The 21,133-nt window shown below is 40.6% G+C and overlaps 1 long non-coding RNA gene across 1 annotated transcript; it reads left to right on the top strand.

Annotated features, from left to right (window-relative positions):
• Positions 1–10,857: 10,857 nt before the first annotated feature.
• Positions 10,858–17,133, top strand: LOC127479117 (uncharacterized). The gene is made up of 6 exons (XR_007907464.1): positions 10,858–10,902; positions 11,995–12,037; positions 13,000–13,108; positions 14,252–14,382; positions 14,912–14,960; positions 17,003–17,133. It is a non-coding gene; the product is annotated as an uncharacterized LOC127479117 (long non-coding RNA).
• The last annotated feature ends 4,000 nt before the right edge of the window (positions 17,134–21,133 follow it).

Raw genomic sequence — 21,133 nt, 5'->3', positions numbered from 1 at the left:
CTCAAAGCTCTGTTCAAGATTCAATTAGGTGCATTGTCTCTTAAGGTGGACCTGTGTTCTTTTGTGTTTATCTATCACAGCAACAGGCAATGTGGACTACTGAGTTTGGTAAAAGCCCTGTGAACTAACAGGTAGAAGTACTCAGCAGTTGTTCATTAAAAGCAGATAGTGTGGCTGTTCCACTTTTCAAAATCTTACCAAGGTGCAAAATTGCATCAGCCTGTCTCTGTGTCAGAGACACGGTTTCTTCCCTTTCCATTTTTTAAGGTAATCCTGGGGTTCAGAAGAAAATGCAATTGAAATCCTAAAAATTGTCATCATCTTGGTATTCTCTTGATTAAAAAGTTTAATGTGTCTTCCTATTTTTAGTACAGAAATAGACATCTGAGTCACTAATTTATTTGCCTTCTTTGAGGCTGTTGAAATGCAAAAAAGATGAGTTAGCAGCCCCTGGCAGTAGGGGCTATAATGGAGATGTTGACAGGCAGACTTGTAGCAGGATCAGGGTACCAGGCACTACAATTAGATTTCACTCAGGGAAGTTACTTTGGCTTCTTTAAGTAATAGCTGTAGTTAAACAACTCTTTAAAGCCTGTCTCACTACCATACATGTTTAGATGATTGAATTTTTCTCATAATCAGTGTACCATACCAGTGGTTATCCTGATGCTCTGTTTCACTTCAAAGGCATACAGTTGTCTTATCTCATTTCCTGCCTTAATTACTTTAAATGTACTGACAAGAACAACTGACCAATTATTAGTACTTTTTCTCATCTTATCTCATTTGTTATCCGTGATGCTCTTCCACGTTGTAATTACTTCTCAATTTTTCATGACTCAAAATAGGAGATGTACATAATGAATACAAATAGCAAATTGATTAAATGTAACATGCATTGTAGCACCAGTGAGATTGTCATTTGTTATTAATGAGAGAGATTTGTCAGGTGCTCGTGAAAAGGCTTGTGACGCACAGCAATCCAAACCTAAGAGCTGGAAGGCTGTGGCTGACCTTCAGCAGTTTAATTGTCATTCAGCACAAAAGGAAGCTATGCATGATTTTCAGGATAATTTGATATTTCTCTGTTTTGGTGCCATCTTAATTTTTTGGGCTTTAAGAGTAGAACTTGCAATTCAGGACAACTAGGTATATTCCAATAAATGGCATGTCATTGTAAGGCACCAAATTTCAAAGCCAAAGCTGTCCTGTAGGAGCTAAAATACTGATTTTACAAAGCCTTTGCCTGCACTGGTGTGCAGGGAGCTCATGCAAGAAACAGAGGAACCTCCTGTTCAGATCTCTATGCTGGATTTAACCAGGCACACAAATGTATACCTTTTGCATCCTTACTAATTTACCAACCATCAAGCAATGGATTTTTCCAGGGCCTTGTTCAACTGCTCCTGATCAAACTGGTTCATGTTACATAAATAAGTATCCACTGGAAGCTGGTCTTCTACATACTGGAGGGAAATATTTACTCTTAGAGTTCGTGGCTTTGAGAGGCCTCTTCCATACCAACGTCTGACAAGAAGTTTGACAGTCAAAAATCTGTTGTGGAACGAGGAAAGTTTTCTTTATTGTATTCAAGAGAAACAGATCGGAAAGCTCAAAAATGAAAATGGCAATGCAGGAAATTACTTCCCAACCTTGAGCTCTGAGCCTTAAAATTCAAACAGCTGAATCCTTGCCCCCTAGATGCAGCTTCCTAATTTCAGTGTGGATCAACAAAGGGGTTTTTTTTCAGAATCAGAGCCTTGATAATACCTTATTTCATTGTTGATGTACATTGCTTTTTCTGCATTAACTTCAAAAATACTTTGCACCAGGTGAAGGTCTGACTCATGGTCAGTTGGTTTTAGGCATGGACCATACTTAAGTAAAAAAAACATAAAACATTCTTCCTTTCAAATTACAGTGTGGACATCAGTATTATTTACCTGAGTCTAACAAATCAAATGAAGATTAAACCTTGTTATTTAATTCTTTCATCTTCTGCTTTCATAAGTGAATGTAGGGATTTTATGGGCATTATTTAAAACAAAAATTTTGATCATAAAGCCTTTGAAGAACTAAATAAAAACATTACGCAGTTGTTACACACCACAAAAAGAAAAGAATCTTTGAAATTTACTGTGAAATTAGAGACTTTATTCTGCATAATTTATACAGTGAGTATTCATAAAAAGGACTACAATTGAAACTCACCTGTCATTGAAAGTAAAAGGATGGAAACAATAGCTAAGGGAGACAGGGAAGTAGTGTTATGGATGTTATTTCCTAAATATTTTCTAAGGAACGGTTTCTACCAGTTACTGAGGAAATTAAGGAAAAGTGACAAAGCAACAATCATTTGCAAGTAATAGTTCTTTTTTCTTTTCATTATCTGTGCTGCCTGCCCTCAGATCTCCTGCATTGTTCAGATTTAAAAACATTTCCTGCTGTAATAGACAAGCCAGAGACTTTGCAGCCAGTCAAGGAGGAGAGCTGGGCTCCTGCAGTGCAGCTCTTACCCAGGGCAGTGCTGGTTCTGCTGCTGCAGCTGGTACTGAACAGCCACCTTGGCTGTGTCCACTAATGATGGGTAATTTTGCTGGCTCAGAGCTTGGTTTGATTAAACGTGTGAAAATTGGGCTATAATTTTCAAATAATAAGTTGGGCTTCCCCCATTCTGCTTATTTTCTTTTCCTGGCTCCTAACCTCCCCAGAGGGATGGGACTGCTTTTTCTTGCCTTTGGAAACACTTCTGGCTCATCAGGGTTTTCTTTGCCCTGCTGCTGCCAGAGGTTGCCTCAGGAGCGCCTGTTTTATCTCCATAAGGGATCTTATGGCTAAACAAGAGTCCCCTGGGCAGGATTTACACCCTTCCTCCAGAAACACCGGAAGATTGTGTCAATTCCTGCTCTTTCACACTCATGTCAGCTTGTCAGGGACTATCACTCACTGAAAATTTAACAGAGGAAACCTGATAGGATTGGTCTCTTGGTGCTACAAAAAATAAATGTTTAATAATGACAGGATAATACATTTCTACTAAACAGCTGACATTCTGCACCTAAGCACAATGGGCTAACAATTCCCTTTAGGACTGTGCACCCAGTAAAATACTTACGTAACAGGTGGATGGACCAAAGGTACAGTGAACAGTGCAGAAGAGGCAACACCTTATGACCAAACTAGCAGAAATCCTTAGTGATTTTCTCACAAAATATGACTATTTGTGAACTCTGGAAGAGTTTCAGGACTCTTGGCCCAGAATTTTTATGTATGTTTGCCCACATCCATTGAGTATTAAAGGTTGTGCCATCTATGAAACTACTATGCCATGTTTCCAGCCCTTGTAGAGATTTCAGGTGCTTGTTCCAGATGTGTTATGAACAGGTGAGTGACTGCTGTAGCCATACACTTCAATAAACTCTCCTTTCATGATAAATCTGGCTAAATTTTGAAACTTTATGCTGTTAACGCCTAAGTCCTTAAGTTGTTCCACTGACAGCTGTGGGAGACTTTGTGGAGCAGCAAAATATCGAGCTTTATCTCTCTCTCTCTTCCATTTATTCACCTTCTTTCATGTATAAAGTCATGTGGTTAGGGATTGTTTGACCTGAAGGAGGAACAATGCATTTATACCTTTAAAAGTGTACCTGTTTGAGGTACCTATCAAATCCAGTTTACCCTAGTCTTCCAAAGTATTTCTTGAACATAACCACTTGAACCTGGACTTAGTTCATAATTGGAAAATTTTTAAGGACATTTTTCCTCTCTTGGCCCTTTACACTCTATTTGAATTGATGTAAATAGCAGAAGCAAACAAAAAATATTTAACGGTCTGATCAAAAGTACTGTTTCTTCACTACTTGTATTTTTACTTCTTTGTTGGATAACTCATGACACCACACAGACCGAGCAGTTCAAGGTAGGTTAGAGCAGAGTTACTCATTTATCCAATTAAGTACTGTTCTTCTCTACACCCACAACTGAAAAATCTGTGCCTCTCAGTCAAGTAGGGGTGGACACAAGGCAGTGTTCAGCAGGACTGTTCTCCATCATGGGAGTGGTGACACTGGACTGGTTCACCCTGGAAAAGCAGATGGTACAGTGGGTTGATACACCTTATACAAGACCTGCTACATTCTCCCTCTGAGCTACTTTCAAACCTGGGGCCTGCAGGCTGAGACTTAAGTTAGCAATGCATCTAATACATGTGCAAACATAAAAGGAATCTTTCCCTGCCTTTCTTCTCAAGTTACAGAAATATTCTAATTAGTTATTTCAGGTGGGAGAAGGGGAAGAAATTTGGAGCAGGGCAAATGTGTGACTGTTGACTTTGCAGTAGTTCTGTCAAAAAAATATATTCTACTTTTAATACACACCATTTGGAAAGCAAAGCCCCTTTTAAAATGCTTCAGAACTCATGTCCTTTTTAATTGCCTGGAATTCATGGTGGCTGTGTGAGAAAGCCATAAACATATACAATCATAAAAACACATTTAGACAACCCAAACAGAATCAGTGCCATATTATTTTAGTTTATTATTCCTGGTGGAGTACAGATTGGTCTTCCTGCTTTGATATTTATTTATACCAAGGAACTACAAGAACATAAATGCCACTCTTGGGATAATCCTAATGCTGGGGCCGAACAGAATATGCATTGCATCTGTCTCATTTGCAGTAAAATGAAGGAGTGTTTAGGTGTAATCCTGCTAATGAAGGACAAAGTTGAAGGTCAAATGTAGTTTTCAGAATGAATGTGTCACTGTGAAGCTGAGAGAACTGTAATTCTGCATTAAAAAGTTTTCTTAAAATATCAAATAACTAAGATGAGGAAAAGGAAAATGTAGCTCTTTGGTTTTATTATTCCTTTTTCTTTGAAGCCACTCAAGGATTGTGCTCGAGACTTTAGTGCTCACATGAAAAATTAATGATGGGTTTTTGCTAGACAGAAAGCCTTCTTATTTTGCACTTGATTAACAAAGAAAACTCAATGCAAAAGTGAGATACTCAGCAGGGGGTGGTTCTCTCAGAGTCCAGCTCACAGCTTCACACCACAACATTTATTGACACGGGAAAATACCCACTTTTATCCCAAGACAGTCAAACAGGATATATGCAGGGCTGTACGTACTGAATAACAAGGAACAGATTCTCCACAAAGGAAAATGTCAACCAAGATAAACAAACAGCCTCGCAGCAGGCTGACCCTGCCGTGCCTCTGGGCTGTTTGGAGTCTACTGCAGAGCCAAGTGCAATGTTAGTCTTTTGCTAGTTATTGTCAGGAAGTAGATTATGAGCTGAAAGGCTGGAGGGTGACTTCAGACAGTCTGCCTGTAGCAGAAGAAAAGCCAAGGACATGTAGGCAGTATATAACACATAGAAGCCAGGTCTGCACTCTGCTCACATGCCACTGTGATTTGATATTCCTCACCTACAAAGACCTCAGGTTTTTGGGGGGAGGGAGGAGGGGCCTGGGTACTTTTCCCACAGATCTTTTCCCACAATGTAAAATCACAGAGTAAGCTCACATGAGCTTGTCCAACTGAAAGCATCCTGCTTTAACCCTGTCATTCCTGTGTGCATCCCTCAATTTTTAAACCTTCTTGTTTTGGTCTAGTCAGCTAACTGTGCATTTTCTGGGATTCAGAAGGGCCATCTGCTACCCACACAGTCAAGAGGAAAGCCAAACAAAAAAGAAGGTATGAATTTTACAACTTATAATGGAATTACAGTGAGTTTTACTTATTTTAAGCTTAAGAAAAGACAGACATCTGTTACTAGCATGTATTTATGATTTGTCCCCAAATACAGGAGACTTCCATAAATCTGTTAAAAATAAAGGTGCACAGTAAAGAACTGAGTGGGGTTATAAATCTCAGGTCAGACTTGGGGTTTCAAGTGTGAAGAATGAAGCAGATCACTCGGGACAAACTGGACCAGAAAGCTTTCTTTTCTTTTTTTGTTATACTAGAAAATGTAGAATGACATTCACCCCCATGCTCCCTGCCCACCCCCAGCACCCCCTGCCAAATACTGCCAGTATGAACTACAGGCTCTATTTGTATGTAGGTTCCAAAAGGAGTTTTGAAAATACTATGCATAAGTACTCTTGCTTTTGAAATAAGGCAATCTGGAGAACGTTAAAGTTGGTAAGAACTGGTCTTTTGCAGGAGGATGCAAGGCAGGGTGTTTAAGTTATAATTTCTAAATGATAGGGAATCTGTTACTCTATGGATAAGAAGACATGAAGCCACAAATAGCTCACCTGATAACAGCAGTTGTGAGCTTTCCTGAAAGATTTCATATTTGGTCTGATTTAGTTACGATTTGTTTGCCTGAGCACTTCTTTTGAAGTTATCTACAGTGGTGGCACCAAGGTGCAGTGGCTAGTGTACAATTATAGAACCAGGTTGGCAGACTGATTGAACTGGCTAGCTGCCATTTTCACAGCAACTATATTTTTTTCTTGTGGATTTTAGATCAGATCCCTGCAGGAACAGATTGAGTGGAGTTTTTATATTGTTGTTATTAATGTTTTGATATTGCAGTAATGATTTTTTGATATTTGATAATAAAGCCTTGAGATTATAGCAGTGGAAGCCTCAGAGTACCCTTCATAATCTATTGATTTTGTAGGATTTCCATGGTGCTTTTTTTTCTTAGCTGTCATTGGTTGTTCATTTTTTTAATTATTTTTGTGGGGATTTCTCTCACTACTTTTGCCTGCCACACAGTGCTGCTGTGTATGAACTATATACAACCAATGCACTTACATTATCCTGTCAAGTGCTGCTAATCAAATACAAGGCAGCACAGCCCAAGTTTGGTCCTGCATCACTAAATTCAGGGAAAGCTTTACTTCAGCTACACTAAATAAAGGATCAGACCCTATCTGAGAACAGCTGGATGTTTTTGATACAGTGAGGTTATATTCCAGTTTGTAACTAAAAATTTAGACAGCTAGTAGGTTTTAGGACTGAACATAAATTATATCCCTAAATTGTAATCTCTCTAGAACAGGAATGGTATTGCTGTGTGTAATCTGCAAAACATCCTGACTATTTTGGCAGGGAAGGCAGAATTTGATGACAGACTTGTAATTGCAGCTGTGAAGCGCAGAAGAGGAGATGTGCCTGGGAGGGAGAGGTGCCCTGCACTCCTGGGAGCCTCCCACTCATGGGAGCAGATGGGTCACTCTTGCACCCTTGCCAACCAAGAAGCTGTCTCTGCTCTGGCTTGTCCAAATTTATCCTCATGCTGCTGAGTGGCCAGTCTTGGTTTGTCCATCAGCTGCTGCCAAGCAGATGGCACTGGCTGTGTTTCCCTCACCTTTGCTCAGCAAAAGCTCTAATTTGTGTGTCCTGCTCCCCAACCAAAAGTGTCCATGAAGTCTTACAGGCATGTATTTATTCTTGAGACTTACAAAGATTTTTTACTCTGACTGAGGTTGACTGACAGGCTCAAAGGTTCCTGTAAGGCAATATGACAGAAAAATAAGAACAGACAGACAGACAGTAATGGCATGACCCTCATTTCCTTAGGAAACCAAGCTAAAAATGAAAATGTAACCTCAGACCCTTTGCTGAGGGCCTCCCTTTTGAAAGCCAGGATGAGAACAGATATATTCCAGATCAGAAGAGACATGTGGAGATTATTGTATTCTTGTGACTATATTAAAGGAGCCAAGAAAAGAAAGTAATTGTGAATAACTTTTAAGTCCTCTTAAATCACCATTATTATTAAAATTATTAATAACAATGTTATTGTATTTACTTTTCAAAGGAAAAAATGGTCTCATGGTACAGTTAAAACCAGAGAGGGATACCTGGGGGACAGAATGCAGAGGTGCTCCCCTGCACCTGCTCTCTGCCCAAGGGACAGACTGAGGAGTGGCTGCTGTCCTGTACTGCACTGGGCTGCAAACCATGCAGCAGGTAAAAACAAGTGAAAAAGGAAGCTGGCATCGGTGCCCCTTCCCCAGGGAAGGTATGCATACAGCAGAGAGGTGTTCCATTTCTGTCTCATGTAACAGCAGCTGTGTGCAGCAAGCCCAGGAGAGGAAAGCTCTGTGTCCTACCCAGACTACCCTCACCTACAAATTGTAGGAGCTCACAGGCAGTTTGTAACCATTCAGGTGAGTGTTCTGTATCTGTATGACTTTTAAGTTTTATTGAAGCTCTTCAGTCAATTCACCAGTGACCTTGAGAGATCCTCTCAGATGTGCTGGCAATTGTGTAGTTGATGCATTTCCATACAAGGCACTAAACCCTTACATATTGGAAAAGTCATTTGGTCTGTCAGAACTTGCATGGAAAAATACAAATATTTCATAAGGACAAGTGGGCAGATTATTCTCAGGGTATTGATTCCACATTTTGGTTTGCTGCTAAATAGACCTCCCTACTGGAGAGACTGAGCAACATGGCCATTTCAAGGAGACACTCTGGGGATTTATTGATTGGACATGAGAATACTAATCATGAAATAGCATAGATTGAACATGCTTTTGTGACTACCATTTGCATAAAAAGGTAACACTTCAATATTGGGAAGGCAAGACATTTCAGAACATTAACAGTAGCTGTCTCAGATTGAGTCATATTCCTTTACCAGTTCTTCAGGCTTCTCATTTTCCAGGGTCTAGAGAACTGGGACAACACACATATAATGAATGCTGTCTGTAACAAGTAAGTTATCAAATACAGTTGCTATACTGGACAGATACTGAAAATGAAACTCCTATCTCCAGCAAACCTAGAGAGTAATGTTTTCTCTCTCAAACTTACTGGAAAACTGCATACATTTTGGATTTTGAAATAGCTTTCTGTTTGATTCTTGTAATCAAGAAGTTAATTCAATTAATTTCAATCAATTTTTGTAATCAAACACTTTAAACTTTCCTTCCTCTTTACATATTAATTTTGTCAGCTTGAAGTATTCAAAACTCAAAAATGAGGAAGCCCTTAAAATTTTGAGCAAGACTACACTGTTATATAGTTTACTCTATCATATTTGTATATTTTGCTCTTTATCTTTCTGTTGTGTTAGGGGGTTTTTTGTTTGGTTGGTTTGTTGTTTTTTTTTTACTTTACTTTTTTAGAGTAGCTCATCAAAGATAGAACGTGCATCTTCTTAGGCACTTGCTAGTCCTCTGCTTTGTCAGTGGACCCCCAGGCATCTCCACTGGCAGCCCCAACAAAAGGACTGCAAGCTATCTGCAGAGGACAGGCAGTTATGTAGGGCTTGGAGGACTTATGTCTGTGTATTTTATCTGGCTTGGGGCATTTGTCCCTTGTTGGCCACACCAGCCACCCTGTGAATTTTAGAGGTCAAGATGAAGAAAATAGGCACCTAGCTTGAAACCTGGACCCCAACAAACCATTCAGAAGGACCTAGATGTAAAGGCTGAGACAAATAATGTTTTAGGTTTGTTTGTGCTAGTGACGTAGGCTAGACCCAATGAAAGGTCTAATCTATGCTTCCATGCACAAGTGGATGCAAACTGCACTAATTTAGTGCAGAACACAGAATCACTGGAGTTTTCTCTGCTGCTGTACATTTGGGTATGTCAAAAGCAACCAGTATGAAGACACTGCACTTTAACTCCTAGAGTGTAGTACAATTTTGTTTATTAAGGTAGAAATCAGAATGGCCCAGACTGAGCTCTTCTACGTTAGGTGCAAATCCCTCTGATTATGGGCTGATGGTATGTTATACCTTGTGCCTGCTGTTCTCAGTTCCCTGCAGATGGGATTCAACAAGGTACCTCAAGCACCAATAACATGAAGTACTTTACTAAATAGGGTCCTGAAAGACATCAGACCCTTAAAAGCCAGTTTGGTCTGCTGAGAGATGAGCAACTTCACTCCACATCTGATGAGAGGATCCAAATTGTCAGTTCAGTGGGAGAATCTTTCTATTGCAGGGATGAAAAGCTCAGGGGATCTCACTCATGCTCAGTGGTCTTGTAATTAAATGTTACACACTTGATGAGCATTACATTGCAAGCCTCAAGGCTAATTTACATGTTACCACCAAAATGTCTTATTTTATTTTGCTTGTAAAAATACTGTGCAAGCATCATTGCATGTCATTGCAAATGGTTTGTTATCAATGATGCTTGGGTGACTCAAAATTACTAAAAGCTGTACATAATTACTGCTAAAAAGCCCCATACAGAACCAATAGTACTTCCTCTACAGTAGATATTTTATGACTAAGAAGGGTTTCCTGATGTGACTGACAATGTTAGGATCACAAACAAGTAGCCTGCCAGCAAATAAAGAATAGCATTTTGGGGAAACAAAGTAGTTTGATTCAATTATAGTACTACATGTATCATTAAAGTGGATGTTGCTTTTCTGGGAGCTGTCCATTAAATCAAAACAGGAAGGCAGGGTGGGAGGAAAGAGAGAAAAATGAAAATAGGTAGGAGCTTGTTGTAAGAATGGTGATAGGTATGATGTCAATATAAGATATTTACTGGCATATTTAAATGCTTTATGTTGTAAAAGTTGCTTTTACTGATTTGGGCCACATGACTCATGCCACTCTTTACACAAGATAAGAGAAAGGAGACGAAGCTTCTCAGGACTCTGGGATCCATTTAGCACATACTCCTGTATCAGCTTCTTGGTCGGAGGAGGTCATTCCACAGGAAGCATTTCAATGCACACGTATCAGATGGACTGAACGGCTGTTTCTTACAATTCTCTCTTTCTTTTATACTGGACTGACTTCAAAGCAATGCTAAAGCACTGCAATCATTTACTGGAATATATTAATAATAATAAATTACAGTTTCATTCACTGAATTCCAGTTCTTAGAAGAATAAACAACCTTGTGCAGATGCAGAAGAAAGGCAGAGAAATATTAGATGACTTACCCACAGTCTGCAGCAGGTGAGTGAAAGAATTAGATACAGAACCTCTGGCCTCTGGCCTTTCCTTCAAATAATCTTTCCTGTGTTTGTGCCACAGTAAAATGATTTTGCATATGTCCTGTCTCAGAAATATGAAAAATATATGCAATATGCAAAGCAGCCAATTGGGCTGCCTTTTGGAATATATCATCATTTATGAATGGTGCATCTTGAAGCCTAAACAGATTGTGTGCAATTAATTGCAAACTGTCAAAGAGACTACAGCACTTTACTGCCAATTTGTAAATAAAACCTACTATGCAAAAGGACGGAGGCAAGTGAGGTGAGTTTCTCTGGATAAAGGAAAGGCAATGCACAAATGCAGTGCAACACAATTTTTACACTCCAGCCTTTAAGAATTTTGCTGACCCTGTAAAAAAATGGTGTGGTGCAGAGTCATTGAATGCAGGTAAGCTTCTCCGTGGGTAAATATTTTACATAACCTAAATGAAGAACTCCCAGCTTACTTGATAAAAGAATAAAGAAGTCACCATGTGCAAAAAGAAAAACGTTCTTTTTAGTAAAAGCTTGGAAAATACATGAGCATTTTTGTACCCTAAAGATGTGCCGAACAATGGTGATGATGATGTGCAAACAAAGCAGATTCCCATTATGTCCCGATTATGACCCTCAAATGATCTTTGTTATAAATATACTCATCCTGGTGACTGGCCAATACCCGACTGGATTCCTTATCCGGTGCTGTCTAGCTCCCTTTGTATCACTGCTGTTACCATCCTACAGCTCATTGTTCCCCTCATAATATTCAATAAATACAATATGTTTGGTGCCACTGCTGATCTGCTGAGCCAGTCAGTGGCCAGCCCAGTGACTCAGTCTTGGTCTCAGCTTCAGAAGAAAAATGATGATGCCTGTCTTTCTAGGTTTGAACCCCCCTCCAGTGATATCCACAAATGTGATACAGACCCTCAGTAATTACTGAAACAGCAGTTTGTCACAAGCTGCCTGCAGCACTGATGGACAATCTGCTTGTGGATATAGTTAGAGGAAGGAATATGTAAGAAAATATGATATTTGTGACAGGCTTAACTTGGATTTTTTTTTGTTTCAGGGGATGAAATGTACATGTGGAGGCAGTGTTGATGAAGAACTAGGTACCCATTTTCATTAACAATTCTTCCCACCTCTCTGGTATTTAATATATATACAAAATTTACTCCAGTGTAAATAAGAATTTGGCTCAAGTAGCAACCACATCTACATGAAATGCAATTTGTATCTCCCCTGAAGTTCACATATATCAGCAGTTTTCAAAACAAGTAGATTTAGCCCTCGAGGAAGAGCAGATCTGCCTACATAGCCCAGTCACCCTTCACACTGGTACCATGGAGGGGGTCCTTGTGTCGCTCAGCAAAAAAAAAAAATCCCTTCTCTACTCCCCTGAGCCTCGTAACAGCCCAGAGCTTCCTGCAGCATATAGGCACTTCCCTGTGCTCTGTGCATCTGAAAAGAAATGGAAATCTAGAAGTCCTCTTCATGTGAAACAGTTCTCTTTATTCTTTTTCTGCCCTAATCTTGTAGTGCAATTGCAGCTCCAGAAATGACAAAACATCTGAGTCCACCGACGGTGAGGTAAATTCAAGGTTGAGAGATGATGAAAGAAAAAATGGACTCTTAGTCTGATAGGCTCTGGATGGAGCTTTACAGGGAATCAGGACACCACAGGATGCTGTTGTAGGGGGCAGCTGCCCATGCAGGGGAAACACAGGTCCAGCTGTCTGGAAAATCAGAAATCTAGAATTGAGAGGAGGGAATGAACTGCTTGGCCCCAGCCAAATTAACAACTTTTTGTTTCACAGCTTAATACGTTGTTCCAACTAGTCAATTGAAGACATTTTGTCTTCTATGAGATGTATTCTCTCCTCCCTGACTTAAGGCAATTTACTTCCAGGATTTTTTTTTTAACTAGATTGCACTTGGCTCTAGGTACAGGTTTCCTTCAGAAATCTTTGCTGAGTTGATGGCACCAACAGCTATGTTCCTCCAGACTCTATTAACTCAAACTGTCAAAATCTACGCGTCCACCTCCCCTCGTTTGTTATTTTGTTTATTGCAGTGCTGGAGATCGCTCGCGTTTCACCAGAAAAGGCTCTCCAGTCCGCAGCTCTCGGATTTTCCCTCTCGTGTCACTCAAGCAAACTGCCCTGAGCTTCCCTGCTGCCGAGGTCGGAGCAGAGCCACCGCAGCCCTCTGGCCCCCGCCGGGAGCCCGCACACCAGCACCCGCCCGGAGCCCCGGAGCTGCGGGAACACACAGACACACAGACATAGACACAGACACACACACAGACACACAGACACAGACACACACACAGACACACAGAGACACAGACACACACACAGACACACACAGACACAGACACACAGACACAGACACACACACAGACACACAGAGACACAGACACACACACAGACACACACAGACACACAGACACAGACACACAGACACAGACACACACAGACACAGACACACAGACACACACACACACACACAGACACACACACAGACACACACACACACACAGACACACACACAGACACAGACACACAGACACACACACAGACACACAGACACACACACACAGACACACACACAGACACACACACAGACACAGACACACACACAGACACAGACACACAGACACAGACACACACACACACACACAGACACACACACACAGACACACACAGACACACAGACACCCACCCACCCACCCACACACACAGACACACACACACACACACACACACACACAAGCTGGGCTCCCCAGCGCTGCCGAGAGCCAAATGGGATTTTGCCTGAATGAGTACTGGGGGGTGGGCGCTCGTTCAGAGCCACAAACAACTCGTTAAAATACCACGAGTGCTCCGAAGATGGAAATTTGCTATATTATGATTTCAGAAAACAGCAGATGAACACTGGACATAATCACAAGTCCCCCCAGCTCTGAAGAGCTCACTCAAACCCACTGAGCCTTCTGAGCAATCCAGCTTCAGCCCTTGACTGTGTTCATTACATTATTTTGATGCACTGTGATGAATGCAAGAGATCACTATACATTAAAGGCAGAGTTCAGTAACCAGTATGGAACAGTGTCCATATGCTGGCTGACAGCTTCACCCTACAGTTACTGGACTAGTAGTTTTCAGCCAAAAGTCAGGAGAATTTGGTACTCAGGGTTTTGCCCTCCCATTCCCCTCTCTCTGCCACTGAAGTAATAATTTTCAACTGAATATTTTTAAGTGTTATTTGTATCTGTAGTTGCCAGTAAGAGCTCAGCCCCGTTCCTCTCACCACCACCTCTGCAGATGCTCCTGGAAAGTGGGCAGGAGACCTCCACCACCCCTGGCTATTCCCAGCAGGACTCTGAAGTGTTCCAGCTCTGGTGAGGTACCAGTGTGTGGTGAGGAGCACTGATGGCCTCCCAGGATACTACCATGTATGTTATGTAGTGCTTGTATGTCACTAAGATTTTGGAGGGTAGAATAGAGAGAACCTATTATTTTCTTTAGAAACAGTTTTCCTCCTCTGTCATCCCCCGACATCTACCCCTCACAACAGGCTTGTGGTGCAATATGCACTGCTCTCCTCTACAAGGGCTCTGCTCCTTTTAGAAAAGGCTTCCAGAAGGATACCGACAGCACTGAAATCCCCTTTGGTCTGCTTGGTTTTTACCAGCCCTACTCAACTGCCCTGCAAGAAGAGAGAGGAATATTTTCCTTGCCCTCTGGAGTAAAGTCCTCCATTACCACGTCACAAAAGAAAACAGGCTGCTTGGTAGCTAAGGAAAAATGCTGACTTTAAACCTGAGATAAGGCTCCATCATTTACACTAATGAGCTCACTGGTGGGGAATTTGTAAAATATTACGATAAAAAGTAGCTGTAGTCAGTGTTCAATGGAATTTACTATTTTACTTTTTTGCTGAAAATAGATATAAGTACTAATAATTTTCCCATTCAAACCTAGAGAGAAATAACTGCAGCAAGAATTGTCCCAGTAGAAGTTCAAAGATCTTGTAAGTAATCCATTATTATAAAGATTTATTTTTTTAACCATGGGTTGGTCTAAATTCTTCTGGGAAGGCTACAGACTTTAATTGGTTGAATAACAAATAAGTTATTCAGAAGAAGCCCTTAATGAAATATTAACATGTCAGGATTTTAATTGCTGGTAACTTATGGTTATAAGTTAACCCCCTAGATCTGCTAGTCATCATTGTCCTGTCAGATTTTGATTTCTGATGGAAGTGTGCCCTGGGATGCCCAGGACGCCCTGTAGTGGTCTCTGTGCCAGGTACCACATATGTCCAATATGTGCAGCAAAAAAGAGAAGGTATTGAATAGCCTTTGTTATCATACAGTCTCAGAGCAGTAAATGACAACTGCTAAGGGAATCTCCAAGCTACTGTAGGTTACAAGGACTGGACCATTCTGTTCTGAGCCAGAATAAATGAGTATGGCTGGAGAGAGCAACTCTGCTATAAAACTAGCAAAAATGGAAGAAAGTAAAGGGCTGGGAGTAAGCAAAGAGGAACAAAGACATCTCAGCTAAAGGGCTGGAAAACTCTCTTAGTTTGGCATCCATGTGAGATATGAATGTTTCCAGCATGTTTTTCCTCCCTCTCTGATTTTTGGGTTTTTCTGTTTGTTTGTTTGTTTGTTTGTTTTGTTTGGCTTTGGTTGGTTTTTTAGTCCCTGGTTCAACACCTGGAAAAGCTGGTCAGAGATGCAATTCAGTGCATTGTCTTCATTGCCTGTGACCACGCACTGCCGCATGCAGACAAGAAATTAGTCCTAATGAAACATTCCATGTGCTGGTTGTAACCCTGTAGCCTTGTTTTCTGCCTGGGGGTATCTGTGTTTCTGCAGTGCTGTCTCAGCCACCTCATTCTCCTGATGGTTGTGGCTTTAAGTCATCACTTTGATAGCAATTTGGGAAGGGGTGCTGGGGTGTATGATAGACACTAATCCCAGACAAGGAATAGCTGAATAGGAAGCAATGAACATGGTGACTTGGTTGGGGTTTAATGCTGCTGAAAAGGACAAAGGGGAGAAAGGATGTAGCAGACAGGAGAAAAGTGTATGGAGTGGATACAAGAGGGCTGTCACTGGTGTGTTTTCCAACTCCGTGAGTCCTGCAAGCACTAGGAATATGACAGACCAACAAAAAGGATCAGTGTGAGACACTATGAGAAGCTTGTCTTGTATGCAACTGATCACAATTACTATAATATTTCAAGAACACATTGCATTTTTTCACAAAAATATTGTCAAATCCAAGGCTACTGTATCTTTGTCTTCATACGGCTCATCACGAGATTTGAATTTTCTGGTACCTAAAAGTTTGTCTGCCTGTCTCCTTTCCTCCATCCTGCCCATCACTTCGCACCCAATATGGAAGTGCTGAAGTGTTGCTGTTGCTGCTTTTTCCCAAGAAGAGCAGCCACTAGAGGGAAAGATGCACACAGGAAAAGTTCCCCTCAGCACCTCTGGGGCTTCCTCCGTAAGGAAAAAAAAAAAAAAAAAAATCACAATTTTACCCAGCATTTGTAAGGTGGCCTGGTTTATCCTTTCAGACAAAGTACATTGAATGTGATTATTTTTAGTATTGCAGTTGCACCGTACACCCTGAAACATAGCCAAAATTAAGGGCCAGGAAAAAAATCATTGGCTAAATTACACAGAGGAGATTGGATTACCTGTTCAAACAGAGCTCTTAATTCTGTGTATAAATAGAATCCACAAATACAAGTGCACTGCAGTAGAAAATAAGGCCAGCCAACAGCCCCTAATAACCCTTAATTATTAGGAGTTTCAGTTAACATTTGGACAGCTTTGGTCTTAATTCTTTTAAGTTTGAAGAGGCAGCATGACCGAGGTGGCCCCATTTACAATTACAGTGAGCACACACGCTGTTCCAGTCCATGCTGGCTTCAGCTGAGTGTTCTCTGGCAGCTTGGGCTGGGATTTTGCCCTGTTAAAATATAATTACCTATCTGAATGGGAACTAATTTCCAGTTTGAGTTATTCACTTGTAACAATGCACTTGTTCTGACAGAAGTCTGTGACAAGAAAAACAAATCAAGCTCCCGACCTTGGCATCATCACTCACTTAGGAATTTTTTGTACCTGAAAGAAAATCTGCTGATATCCCATGCAAGTAATAAATCACCTCACGTCATCAGTAAATACAGCTGTAAAACAGACATCTCAAGGTAAGACTGAAATCCAATGTTACTTTACAAAAAAAAAAAAAAAAGAAAAAGAAAAGCTTGAGAGTTCTATACTACACATGAACAATTATGGCTGTATAAACCAGAATGTTTAACAATTGTCTTAAGGTTGGTGTTTTCAAATGTCCTTAGCAGTGAGCTAATATTCTTTCCCAGTTTTAAATTTGCCCTATGTAATATATATGGGACATCAGAAGTCAAATACTGTATTGCAGGCAGTCAGTAAAATGCAGCAGGTGACATTTATCCATTTTATCTTAATAAGCTTAATAATTTTGTTATTCTTCAAACTATACAGACTCAAATACATGTGTAGCCCAAGGATCCTTCAAGGTAGATAATCTGATATTAATTTGCTGCTGCAATCCACACTTTGGTTAAGATTGTGTAACTGTTTCCCCTTTGACCTTCAGTTTGCAACTACCTGTATCCACCAAAAATTTCCACTCCTGATACTTGGGTTTGCCACTGTTTTGAACTGCAGTAGTCAAATTTTTATTTCAACATTTTCTCACAATCTTTTCGAACATTTCAAAACACATGGAGGTTCAGGGAAAACACTAAGCTTATTTTGTTTGATATTGTCTAGCCTGAAGCGAGATCCAAAAGTAAAAATTAGAACTCTTTTTCTGTAGGAAGGAGTGCATGATTAATGTTGAGAAGCAATCTGGTTTCATTTGATGAAATAAAATTACAGAACATTTAGATATGAGTACAGCAAATGCTCACCTGGCAGTTTTTGTCAGGTGCACACCTTGGAAAGCATATGCACTGTCTAGTTGTCCATCTATTGGTGGGTTTTACCCTCAGCAATGCCCTCTTTCTCCTGCAAGCACAAGTGATCATGAGAAAATTCCCTTGGCTGGTGGTGTTCTCCTCCTGGCACCCGAGCCAGCCTGTCTGTGCCATTTTCTGTCTTTTGTCTGCTGAGTATGACCTGCACTGGCAGGCATGTGGCACAGCAAGTCTCTGGCCTTTGTCATTCTACAGAGTGTGGAGCACTACAGATAATTTCTGCTGGATGGCACCCTAGCAGTTCATCTGCTCCTGCTGTGCACTCTCTCAGTGAACTCAGTCTGCTCTCTGAGTTACTTAACTGCTTGCTGTGGAAGCTGAAGGTGACACCATAAGCAAATCACCATAAATACATGCAAAACTCTCTTATAACAGCAAATCAGATGGTTGTAGATAGGTCACAGTGTGGACCAGCAAGAGTTGTTTTGCACTAAATCTCATTTTCACACATCTTTGGACTTTGCACGGAATCCCAGCAGATGCTTGGGAAGACAAGTATCTTAAGTTTATATGGATATAATTGCTTTTTGCTGTTTATACTTCATAAGCTAATATAGCAGTGAACAAACTGCATTTTCAGAACTGTGAACAAACTGAATTTCATATAAGTTATCCAGTTATGGGCCAGACTTTGCATTTCTTACTCAAGAAGGATTAAATCAAAAGGCAAGTAGTCAGTGAAAAGGTGATTTTATACACAGCTAGCTAAACTCTTACTAAATTATTCTCTCAAAGGAAAAATAAACGTTTCCAGTAGATTTCTCTGCACTTGTTTTTGGAGAAGCTGATGCCTTTGCCCTTAGAGGTTTTCTTCATAAGTGAAGCTGAAGTTAAATATCTAGTGAGATTGAGTTTCTAAGGACGATTTTCCTAAAACAGGATTAAGGCTCACTGATAGTTTAATGGAGGGCAGGTAATGCTGCTGCTGCTCCTGATTTAAACTGCTTTGTGGCTAAACTATATTTTGGTTTCCACAGATAACAGCTCAGTACCTCTGAGCTTTAAACTTACTTCTGGCTCTCCATAGTTTTTTTTCTGGAACAAAATAAGCAACCCTCTTGTGATCTGAGCAGGATAGTATCCAGTCCTGAAGACGTTCTTCAGAAACTTAATGAAGATCACTCAATTATTTTCTTCCCTTCAGATTATTTCCAAGTTGTTTGTTTGCTTGTTTGTTTTCTTTGGGTGAAACATTAGGGGAGTTCTACAAAGTAAGAGTCTGTGGTCAATCTGTCAACATTAGGGTAGTAGCTAGTTACCACACAATGCACAGTTTACATATTTTCTCCATATTCACAGAAATTTTTTCTTAAAAGCAAACATCAAAGAGCTCTGCTTGACAAATACCTTAGTTTCAGTCTAACAGCTACAACATCCATTAGTTTGTAAATACCTTGACACCATTTCCATTGTATCTGAATGACAATTGCCCTTTTGTATCTCAATGACATTGATTAACAAGGCAGTTTGTAATTAGATGGGTAACATAATTCCTGTCCCTCTGTAAACATCTGAATTTGCAGATCTCGACTCTTAGCTTGGGAGCTCTCTGCCACACATCACTAATTACGCCATGTTCTTATATATCAGTCCCTACATCCTCCTGCTGAGCATCTCTTCTTTGTTCCCAGTACGAGTCAGAGACTGTTGTCAATACAGAGAGAATCAACACAACTGCCTAGCACCGCATGTGACATTTAATGAAAATGAAGTCATGTCTCATTTGCATGGCAGGTGTTACTTTATTCCAGCCAGAACTGCAGAAGCTGGGTGCTACGGTGCTAGTCAAGTGTGCAAGACTGATAGCCAGTGGCAACGAGGGTGTCTGGCACAGGAATCTGTACATCTCCCCCTTGCCTGTCTGCCCACCTCCTGTGTGAGGAATAGGGCTCCTGGTAAAGCAATTTGTTCATTTTTCCAGGCCCCCCTGTTCTCGTTCTTTCTGGTAACTCCGTCCATCAAAGCCCTCAAAGTGGTCAAGGTGGTTGGGGGTGGAAGGCCCACCCAGCTTCCTGCCAGGGTGGTCACCACTAAATATCAAGCAACTTCCAGCTCAGGAGGGAAGACTCTCCTGGATTCAAATCCACAAGCTAAAAATAAAGAGCTCTATAGCACAAGAGAATTGACTTCTGTCATGCAAAAGAAGTGTCTTACAAGAGTAATATATGAGTATTTTTTTACATAAGAAAGAGCCATGTATGTTGAAAGAACGGGTATGTTTTGAGTCAAGCCCTCAAAAAAATTAAAAGGGCAGAGTCTTGCTCCTTCAGTTTCCATTCCCCCTTGTCATTTTGTCAATTCTGACAAGGATGCAAAATGCTCATTTTTGCTTGATTTTTATTTGCTTTAACCTTATTAGTACCCCTTAGAAATATTAATTTTATTTTAAAGTTTCTGATTCTGACTTCGAACTCAGTTAAGACCGTCAACAGTACTAACACATTGCAAATCTTAAGCGTATGTCTTACATGAAGTGACTCCGCCCACTCACTTTTATCTCACTTTCTACTTCTCAGGAGAGTTTTTGTTTCTATTTTATTATCTCCCCAACTCCTCTCTGACCACTCTCCTTCCCCTATAATCATTTTGCCACTAATTTGGTTTCCAGAGCGCTTCACTGCTGAATGTCTAAAGTAGGTGCGTGGTACTTTGATCCTCCCTGAGGAGGCTCCTGATGCCATTGGTTACCGCTACATCCCGTCCCCTCAGAGCCAGCCAGTACCAACCCACGGGCAAACTCGGACACTTCGCAGACACTCTGAGTAACTTTACAGACGCACATTTCACTTAGCAGGGCAGTAATATGAAGAAAGTTTTATTTAAAGCAGTTTTCAGAAAGAGAGATCGATTTCCCACGCAAAAACTTATGAACCCCACAGTCGAACAGCACAGTAAAATAAACTAAAGCCGTTACCAAAATTCATAATGATTTGCAGAGAAGCCCAGTTTTGGATGATATTCAGTTTCCCAGAGAGGATGCTACAAACTCCATGTAAGTTTCTATCTCTGAATATAAGTTTTAACTTTAGAAACAGATCTGCCAGTTAGAAAATTACTTTGTTCCAGTCGTTAGAAACAAACGGTTCATCGGTAAATTTCTTCATTTACAATATCGGGTGATGATCTTTTTTGACAGCACATCCAGAACGAACAGTGGTCAG

Source organism: Manacus candei, unplaced genomic scaffold, assembly GCF_025592945.1.
Source record: "Manacus candei isolate 608988 ecotype Guabito, Panama unplaced genomic scaffold, ASM2559294v1 h1tg000065l, whole genome shotgun sequence".
Classification (NCBI taxonomy): domain Eukaryota; kingdom Metazoa; phylum Chordata; class Aves; order Passeriformes; family Pipridae; genus Manacus; species Manacus candei.
Note: the sequence above shows the minus strand (reverse complement) of the source record. Positions and strands in the feature narration are given on the sequence as shown.